Below are 11,432 nucleotides of genomic sequence, written 5' to 3'. Positions count from 1 at the left end.
TATATATATATATATATATATATATATATATATATATATATATATTAGCAGAATGACCCGTCGTTGAAAGAGCGTTCAAGAAATTGCCTCTGATTTATATGACAATATAAATAACTTTTAAATGCTTGTAAACTGATATTTATTTTCTACATACGTTTTGTATCTTATATTCCCTTTAATTTTATAGATCTATATGCAGACAGACATACAGATGTTGAGATTTATTACATCGTCATATAGATGTACAGACAGACCCGGCATTGCTCGGATCATCTTTGTGGGGATGATGGCGGCAATAGTTAAAACGAACATGAGAGGGCATTAGTGGGAAACTTTATTGATGCAAACGTATGAACACTACAATTATCCATTATAAGTGACCCTCACGTGGTCACACCTCCGTTGGTGGGAGTGAGTGATGTAACTCGTACCCCTTTCCCATGGTGGTTTATCTTGGCAAGTTCGGTAGCTCTACGTCAAAAGGTGTCAGCGTTCATAAGGTTTCCAGATATGTGACACCACTGAGGCCTAGCCCCCGTTTGTGAGGGGGAACGGTGTAACCCGTCAAACCTTCCTCCACCCCATGGTTGGTTATCTTGCCATATTTGGTAACTTTACAAGTGTACATCAAACGGTGTGAGCGTGCACAGGATATTGTGGTTATTTTGGAACTCTTCCAAGTCATCACATATTATCCTGACTCTGGAACTGGATACACATGCGATATTTTTCAGTCCCTAAGTTTTTTGTTTATTTTTCCGTCGGGTTAGTGATACATTGTGTGATATGATATAAAATAATAAATATATACTTATATATATATATATATATATATATATATATATATATATATATATATATATATATATATATATATATATATATATATATATATATATATATATATAGTAAGTTATGAAAATATATGAACAATTAATATACACAGAATCTACAGTGTTTCAATCATGCCGTAGAGAAACTTCAGACAAAAATGCATGGCACTCGTGTTAAACGAATTCCATCCATTTTAACTGATAATTCCCTACGGGTATAAAATGCAAAAGATTCTCTGTAGCTTAATTGCCATATATTTTCATAACATAACATATAGTTCTACTCATTTATTGAGCACTATTGAAGTACATACTGAAAATTGATGCATGGAATATAATATCTCATCATAATATTTTATGTGGATACATGAAATTATTAAATGTATATGCATATTTATACCTATACATACGCAGACACGCACGCACACACACACACACACACACACACACACACACATGCACGCACACACACACATATGTATGTATATATATTAGTTGCATTTATTCTGTTTATTGTTGGTAGTAGTTTGCAATTCTCGTGTGTGCGTGCGTGTGTTAGACGGAGGGATAAACCGATAGAGCAGTCAGTATATTGTAAGCGGCCTGAGAGAACCGTATACAACCGAACAACTGGCGCCTGCACACGCACACAGACAGGCACGCAGGCGCACACACACGCTGGCACGCGCACGGTAGACCCCCCCCCCCCGCCACGTTATTAGCGTCGCCACACGGCAACAGCTCTGATAATATGAAAACTAAAAAACAGTTGGTTCCACTTCCTCAGTTGACAACATCGCTGTGTGCTGTTTGCCTCATTCAACATTCTATTTCATGCAGTTGAAATCCCTTTCTTAAAAACGACAAGGAAGGAATTAAGAGCAAAAAGAAATTATTAATCGAAGAAGGAAAATGGAAGAAATTTAACAGGTTCGACGTAACCCCCCCCCCCGACCACTGTCCGCCACCTCGGTTTTCACTTTTTAAATTTTTCATAAAACAAACAAAAAAGAGACAATAATCAAAATAAGGATTATTACATGCAGGAGAAAAAACGCGAGGAATAAAATATTTTGAAAGCGATTGGTACTACTAAGAGGAATGCATGGGTTGCTATAACAACGCGACAGGTAAATACAAAGATTCTCTTTTTTCTTTGCTTTGTTGTATTTATTATTATTATTATTATTATTATTATTATTATTATTATTATTATTATTATTATTATTATTATTATTATTATTATTTTATAATATTAATAATAATAATAATAATAATAATAATAATGATAATAATAATAACAATTGTTGTTGTTGTTGTTGTTGTTGTTGTTGTTGTTGTTGTTGTTTAATTTAACAACGAATAAAGTAACCAGTTTTTATTTTCAGTTTCACTTTCGGTACAACAATTATTATTATTATTATTATTATTATTATTATTATTATTATTATTATTATTATTATTATTATTTTATAATAATAATAATAATAATAATAATAATAATAATAATAATAATAATAATAATAATCATGACAATTGTTGTTGTTGTTGTTGTTTAATTTAACAACGAATAAAGTAACCAGTTTTTATTTTCAGTTTCACTTTCGGTGAATTTGTCGTTAGTTCATATTGTCGACATATGTGTAAATACTGTCAAAGTATCTTTATTCTTTTCTGTATAACAACATTGTTTATTTTTTTTAAGCAAAACCCACATAAAATGAAGTTAAAATGCAATAGCGAATAGAAATTATTCGACAGAGACACCTGATGCTTGAAAAGAGTTTTTATTTTCTTTTTTTCTTTTTTCTTTATCACAAGTTCACACAGCGTGTCCTTTATTTTTGTTACAACCGAAAAACAATAATGCTGTGTTATTTATTGAGATTTTCTTTTTCTTTTAAAAACCTGTTTTCTTTTTATGATGCAAGGAAGCGTCTTTTTGAAACGAAAAAAAAAAAAACCAAAACGTTTTTAATTGATGCATTTAGTATTTAAGGAAATATATTAAATATATTAAAGGGTTATAGTTCTGTACAGTTCTATTAGGTCCATCATCCAAGGATTTGGATTCTCTCTTTGCGAGTCGCTTGCGACGCACTACCGGTTGATACTGACGGGGCTGTTCAGGCATTTGTTGTTTGACAGAGAGCTCTTCCTCTAGTAAGCTGAATTTTAAGATCCATACCTGACCTTATTTCTAACTTTCTACTAAGGAGGTAAATAAAATATCCTTTAAAAAAATGAAGAGATAAAAAATATCGTCAAGTAATTATTTTATTCCACAAAAATATCATGCTTACTTTAAAATAAAATGCTCTAATTATAAAGAACAAAAACCAAAAACAACAAAACAAAAATCCACGTTTTATTTTTTAAGTGTTACTTTTAAACTTTAGTTTGTTTTACTCATTTATTCATAGTCACCGTCCTCATCGGTTGATCAACATCTGATCTGGTAGAGTATTATATTTACGTCAATTAAGAAACCTTATATTTCCCAAATAGTCATCCATCTATAGTGACCGGGCTTAATGTTACTTAACTTCGGCGATCCGACGTGAGTCGGGTTTTAACGTGATCTAGCGGTAGACCGCAATCTGATGATACCCACAAGAAAGCAACGTGTCTCATGACGTCACGCGCTCTCTCTGTTTCGAAACATGTGCGCGTGTCGTACGCGGCGTATCACATCGCGGCGGCATGTGAGAAACGTGTGACAAACACCCGAGCCCAGTTTTCTGGCTTGCGTTTCGAGAAGGTTTTACAGTAGGTGCAGTCGTCACCGTCACCAAGCATATTGCATGAGTTTAGTGATACTTATTCAATAAGGGTATTTATTTTATTATTACCAACGAGGTAATTAAATTTAATTAAAGAAAAAAGTATACACAAATTTTTTTATTTTTCTCAAGACTATATAATTTTACGTAATATTATAAAACGATGTTATACTACTACTACTACTACTACTACTACTACTACTACTACTACTACTACTAATAATAATAATAATAATAATAATAATAATAAAGAAATGTTTTCGGAATATGGAACTATATTCCATTCTTAGATTCGCTTATCAAGGCGATGAATCAATCGAGGATAAGGATTGATGAAATTGCCAACCGAGATGAGAAACAATATGTGAATTCTCACACTGATTAATGGTATGACTATCGTATTATTACTTATACTTTTTTCATTAGATTTGAAGTGATAATGTGTTCCACGGGGACGAATGTTCATGGGCAAAGCTTCTTTGCCCATGGACATTCCCCGTGATGTTTGACACTTGAAGGGAAAAAGGAAAGTCACTTTCCGTTGTAGTAGAGAGATAAGTTCTTGCTGTAAATGTCTTCTAAGAATGCATCAGTCGAGCACCTTCCATAGAAATAACGATGGCGAAGAGCAAGCAAGGTCTCTTCTACAAGAAAGGGTTCGCACGGAAGAGAAAAGGATCACCCCCTCTTCTACTAGATTTTGAAATATAAAAATACACATTTCTTCTTCTTCTTCTTCTTCTTCTTCTTCTTCTTCTTCTTCTTCTTCTTCTTCTTATTGTTATTATTATTATTATTATTATTATCATTATTATTATTATTATTATTATTATTATTATTAATAATAATAATAATAATAATAATAATAATAATATAAATAAATATATAAATACATTATATTATTATATTCATTTATTTAAACATATAAACGGTTTCAACTGAAATGAAAACCTTAAAATTATTGTGTTTATAAAAATATTAAATGTGTTAAAAAGGCGTTCGTTCAATGTTCGCACTAATAGCTCATAATAGTAATAATACGTAGGTAGTTTCTCGATGAATGGTGTAAACTTGTCTAGTGTGACAAAATTGGCAAGAAATTAGTATTTATTTAGTAACATTTTTTGGCACGTTCATTTTCATCGATATAGCAAAGGGAGGGGGAGAAAAAAAAGATAAAGGCAATAATTAGCAATGAAGGAAGAAAAAAAAAACAAACAATTTAGTCAACGTTTATTGTTTATATTTCGGTTGTTCTACGAAAATAATTTGAAACCATCTGTTATATGCGCTAAACGGGCTAAACGTGCACAAGTGTGTACACTGCAATGTACACAGATATCACTGTCTCCTGGGGATGGTCAGAATGTTGCTGTGCTGAAGCGTGTAGTGTCGGCTATCAGCTGGTAGTGTAAAGTACTCCCCTCCTCACCAGCTTTCATCCCCTCGCTGTCCCCGAAAGTAGTAGTAACGGAATGAAAAGCTACGGAGGAGGTCTACAACTACTTAACAACCTCATCTTGTGGCTGTCAATGTTCACGTTTAAATAATAGCTGAGGCAGTGAGGCACATGTCTATACCGGGGAAGAGGTTTACAACTTTGATTTTGCAAAACGATACATTCCTAAATGAAGATATCACACACACACACACACACACACACACACACACACACACACACACACACACACACACACACACACACACATGTATGATTCTAAAAACGCCAGGATAGGTTCATTTTTATATAATTCGCAATTGCATTATTATAATAGTAACGGTCGCATCGAGTATTGAACTTTCAACCTCCAGAAGAGCAGCACGCAAAACTGAATTTTACTTAGTACTTATTCGTTACGCTCAGATCCTTGCGGACAATTTAAGTAAGAATTTTTGGAGCTTTAACCCTATTCTAATTTTTAGATGCGCAGATGTAGTACTTATCACTATAAATCGCTAATTATCACTGGGAGGGTAGATCACAGACTGATCATCTTTGATCAAGTCGACGTGATGAAAAGAATATGATGTTCTAATACACGAAACGCTAGTGATCTACACAGAGACATCACAGACGACACCCTCCAGCGCTCCACTATGATGCGTATGAACTATATATATATATATATATATATATATATATATATATATATATATATATATAATAGTTACTGTATCTTATTTATCATTAATAGTTCTCATATTGTAATAATTTCTATACTAGACCTGCTTCGTATGTGATCGTCGTTCAACATATGTGCTATTTATTTGAGTAATCTTATTCTCCACCGTTCTCCTCTGTCTATAATTTTCACTTCATCCCATTTTCCTTTTTCCCTCCGTATGTGGTCAGCCGTTTCCAACTTTTCAATTCCTCCACGTATTACGGCATTCCGGTGTTCTTCTTTTAGTGGTCGACATGTCTTACTTCTGTATAGTTTTCCACACTTACATGGACTCAGTCAGAACTTTTTAGGGGGGGGGGGGGGAGATTGACTCGCACAATATGTTTCCAGAGAGTTGAATTAATTCTGAATACTGTCCTGATATCGTTTGGATTACATATGTTTAGATTTTATTCACAAGCGTTTCATACGAGTGTCGTTTCAAAAGTAAATCCTCTTATTTTTAACTAAAAAAATCGAACAGCTACGAAGATGGGAATGGTACCATTAAAATAAGCGACATTTTGTGCTTCATAATTTATTTTTCTACAATGTCACCAATATTTCCAATGCACTTTTTCCAGGAATTCAATGACGCATCTCACGTCGATGACAGATTGCATTTTAAGAATGGAATCTGACATTATTTCTGCGTTATCTACGCTTAAAATTGAGATTTAATCGTCCGATTTAAAGTTAATAAATATAAATTGTAGCACAAATCATTCCGCAAGTTCTTGCAGGAATATTAAACAAATCACTGAAAATATAAAAATAAATTCTAAGAAGAAATTGCACATCTCTGGATCACCGGCCTTACTATCGACCAGGGTTTATATATATATATATATATATATATATATATATATATATATATATATATATATATATATATATATATATATATATATATAATCATCCACAGAGAGACTGTTTACTTTCATAACGATTCTTATTTCAAGCTTAAATAGAAACCCGACCATTTTTTTCAACAGTCGATATTTTTATGCACTACGCCATCATCACAATCTGCGAGGTATCTTAACACTTATAACCGCATTATCAGTTTGCTAGAGTCATCTATACTTTTGTGAGAGACATTGCATTATCACTAATGGTAGTCGGTAATTTACTTTATCAGACGGGTTAACTGGAAAGTAGGAGGGGGCATCTGTAGTCATCTGTTTCACTGTGTCAGATCTCTTCATTATGGCTAGTTAAGCAAAGCTTCAAGCTCATATATATATAGAGAGAGAGAAATAAAAAGGAACAAACCGTATTATGTGTTCATCAACGCATCGTCCTTATTTCGAGACTTCCTCTGGACGAAATAAAGACGAAACGTTGATGAACACATAATACGGTTTGTTCCTTTTTATTTCTCTATTTTGTCGAAATACTATTTCCATTATTTTCATCATATATATATATATATATATATATATATATATATATATATATATATATATATATATATATATATGTGTGTGTGTGTGTGTGTGTGTGTGTGTGTGTAAATATATATATGTGGGGATAGGTGGGGGGGGTCTGCGTGTCTTTGTTTCTCTGTCTGCATAACTTCTCAAACGGCGTCGACAATGTAAAATAAATAAATGTACCATTCTACTTTCAGTTTCAGTTTCGATTTGAGTGATTGCAAGAATTTATTTTGTTGTGCACTTTATTAGCTATAATAGCCACCCAATACGCAGCTGTAAGGTTCTGCTAGGGGACAACTACAATACAATTCAACATAATGGAGTGTATAAATATATCCACTTGACCATCTGTGAAAAGTTGAACATCGAATGCAACAACAAATCCTGCGAATATATACAAGAAATAATAGCTGGAAATAAGTTATACGCCATCCACTTTAACTGTGCAATTTCCACAGCTACGCACCTAAAAAACGATCTATCAAACCTGATATAATGATATGAGAACATAAGAAAAAAGAAACAACATTAGTAGAAGTTAATGATCCCAATAATGCTGAGTTAAAGAAAGCTGTGAGGGAAAATGTAACGGAATACCAAAATCTTATGTATGACATGAAAAGAAACTGGAATCTTATTAAGATCATAATTGCATTTATCATAGAAGCAACCGGACTTATAAAAAATTTCCAAAACTGCCTGCCAAATATACCCGGTTAACTAAGTGCTAGCGAGATTTAAACCATTACACGTAAATAGACCGTTAGAATCTTTAAAAAATCTCTAGGTTGAAATGTATGAGTAGGTGATTGTCTGGCATTCGGTAGAACAAAATTGAAAACGAAATAATAGATATAATTCTATATCCCGTTTCAATGCCCCAAATTCTTAAGTCATTCAATACTAAGTAAGAATACACACATGCGTAAGAATATAATATTATATAATACAGGGTGACTCAAAAAACAAAAAAAACAAAAGCTAAATCGAGGCCATCTAGAACATATGCTGTAGAACGGAGAAAAAAAATCCAAAGACCCTAGTGTTTCGATGTGATGTTTTGAATATGATAAACTAGTTATGACCAAAGTTTCATTTCATTCAGACAAAACACTGAGAAGCAGGGCCTAATTAGAGTTGGGGCCCGTTTTTTTTTGGGTCACCTCTTTACTCTAGGCAATATCATTTGGAAGAAGGTACACAAGTGTGGGTTATCCATACTGAGAAGATCTTATTTGAGCTGCAAATACGACGTTATTTTGAATATTTGCTGCGGTTTTAATTGAAGGGAAAATGTATTCTATATATATAAAAGCGAAAATGTATGTATGTATGTATGTATGTATGTATTTATGTATGTATGTACGCTTTTCCTCGATGTCCACAAAAGGCTTCTTTCAGAGAAGCGCTCGCTCGGTTCACAACTTCTTAAAACTTTTTATATCATCTATAAATTGTAATATCTCACAGTTTACCACGGAGCTCGCCTGTCTATTTAATTTTATTGACTTTCAAACGTTAATTATTCGACATTTCCCGCATCGGCACGCGTTACATTCGGTTTTCGGTATAAAAAAAGCGAAACTCGACTCTAATCACTGGCCGAAAGCCAGTGGTCTCTAGAGAGCTAAGTAACGTTTGGTCAATGTCGACTTCGTCATATCAGACGGTAGCTTTCATTTCGAGACGAGACGCTCCCCTTAATAAACAGGGAGCGGGTTTTTAAAAACAAACAAGCCGATTTATTGACCTCATTAAAAAACTGTCACGCACAAAATGCTAACTGCTGAATAGCTATCGCCGTCACGTCGATCAAAAACGCGTACCTGTTTTTTTTCACACTTTACTATTTTCTAACTGCGCGTCGTCAAGGCTTCGTTTTTTTCACGGGCACCTGTTTTTTTTCACATTTCGGGTTTTTTTAACACACACCTACAAACACCCGGGCAACGACGGGTACCCCTCGCTAGTCTATATATATAAAAGCGAAAATGTATGTATGTATGTATGTATGTATGTATGTATGTGTGCATGTTTGTGTGTCTGCTAAAAACTTTCGACAGACGCGACGAAAATTCACAAACTCGGTATCATATCGCTCGAAAAATATCGAAAAATTGGCCAAAAACGTTCATTTTTTTCACCTCGAAATCGACAATTTTAGACAGGGGGTGATCAACAAAAACGGTCTTCTCGTAAAGACGGCCAGTTCTACGCATGCGCCAGATGACGTCATGACCTGATTTACTTTAAATAGGTGAATAACTGACTAAATTTCATGTACGTCGCGTTAGGTCAGTTGATTAGTGCGTTGATTCATTATCTAAACGTTTTGGGTTCGAATCGTGGTGTGAGATGTCTTTTCTTTTTTAAATTTAAATATTGAACCAGTGTTATTTAAGCTATTTTTCACGTAACGTTCGTTTTTCTGGTTTTTTTTTTACTTCGCTTATTCACCCCCGACCACACACCCCAAAACACCCGGGTACCCACCGATTTTTTAAATTTTAATATCGAAACAGGCTTATTTAAGCCATTTTTCACGTGTTCGTTTTCTGTTTTCATCATTCGTTTGCCTTACGTTAGTTTTTTTTGTTTTTTTTCGATGTTTGATTACCCCCCCCCGCTTAAGTTTTAACGTTGTTTTCTTTTTTTGCTTCGCTTATAACAAACAAACCTGGTCATTGACGTCGTCGTCGTCATTGTAACGCTTGACGACTTCCGTGCGCACACCTGTCAATTTGGTTCTTACTTAAATAAATTCAAACATCTTTCACTAACTCATTCTGGCTGGCCGATTTTATTTTCAAACTTCGCCCCAGGGCTTCAGGTTCGATCCTACACCCTCCACGTTTTTTTTTTATTTAACATCACACACACCTACAAACACCCGGGCAACGCCGGGTACCTCCGCTAGTCTTATATAAAGTTGCCCTGACAACAGAGAAACCTTACGCAATTGAGGATAGTGTCTAGTAGACATTCAAGTTCTATCTTATAATATAATACACAAAGTTAACAGAAGATGCAATGTAAGATTACAAAAACGAATGTAGGGTCCTTAAGTGGATGTTGCGTTTCGTTGCATTCTCGGCTTTATTTCGATTGACACACGCATGCAACAGGTGTGCATATAGAGACACGTGTATTTGATCGGACGAATCCGAGAACAACGACGTTAAAAACAGAAAATACGTGACTACAGCTTATATGCATCTCTGTGTGTATATGTGAAAGTGATTCGAAGACAGCCATTTCGTCGTATCCAAATTTTTCACTATCGTTAGACGCGACCAGGGTTTTACGTTAAAATTCGAAACCCGATATATAAACGTAATCCTACCTGATTGTTTGTTTGTTCACATACGTCATATATGACGTCACAGCAGATGACGGTATATATGATGACGTCATATATCAGACTAGCACATGATGCCATATGTAATGGCGTCATATATGGTATCATAGCAAAAATACTTTAAAATGAAGGGAGTGGGGTAAATTCATGGGCAACGCCGGGTAGATAATATGTATGTGTTGCAGAGTGCATTGTGCGGGAAACGGAGGTGTGAACTGTCAGCGGCAACAGAGGCGGATGTACTCATTGATGGGATTTCAGGTTATAATCGTTGACACCCAGGTGCATTGATAGCCAGACGGATTTATATAAACAAGACAGTTAGCTTGTCGAGTCAGAGCAGAAGAACGGAGACGGCAGATACACGCGCCTGACTTGTGAGCCGCTCGCTTGTCCACCGGCACCGTCACGCCCCCTCTGTCCTACGTCGCACCAGCTCTCACCGATTACACACAACGATTGAATTTAGCATTGTGAAAAAGAAATAAAGACATTTATTTTTTTACAAGTTCTTTGCGTCTGTTTTAACAGGAGAGCGCTGCGGAACGCATCAAATTGGTGTCGTCGTTTTGACCAGCTATTCTATCAAAGAATAAGAGAACGTGGGCGAACGGATCACAACTATAAGAGGTGTCCTAACTAGGAAAAAAAAAACAAAAAAACAAGAAAACCCAAAGAACAAGAATTTTCAGAACTGGACGAACGAAAAAAACAAAACAAAACCAAAAAAAGAAGAAAGAAAAAAACGAAAAAAAACAAAAACGGAAGAACAAGAAACTCAGACTGAACGAAAAAAAAAGTAGAAATTTGAAAACAAGCGTCTTGTGCATTGCAGAAGAAGAATACACCAATAA

General features: G+C 34.6%; 1 long non-coding RNA gene across 1 annotated transcript in view; it reads left to right on the top strand.

Moving 5' to 3' along the window:
• Nucleotides 1-1,408: 1,408 nt before the first annotated feature.
• Nucleotides 1,409-11,432, top strand: part of LOC145297676 (uncharacterized) — a 698,958-nt gene continuing 688,934 nt past the window's right edge. The window contains exon 1 of the long non-coding RNA XR_013870304.1: nucleotides 1,409-1,963. This is a non-coding gene — a long non-coding RNA (uncharacterized LOC145297676). The remainder of the gene's footprint in view (nucleotides 1,964-11,432) is intronic.

This window comes from Euprymna scolopes, chromosome 18 (genome assembly GCF_053919585.1).
Source record: "Euprymna scolopes isolate OS-2025 chromosome 18, ASM5391958v1, whole genome shotgun sequence".
Lineage (NCBI taxonomy): Eukaryota > Metazoa > Mollusca > Cephalopoda > Sepiida > Sepiolidae > Euprymna > Euprymna scolopes.
Note: the sequence above shows the minus strand (reverse complement) of the source record. Positions and strands in the feature narration are given on the sequence as shown.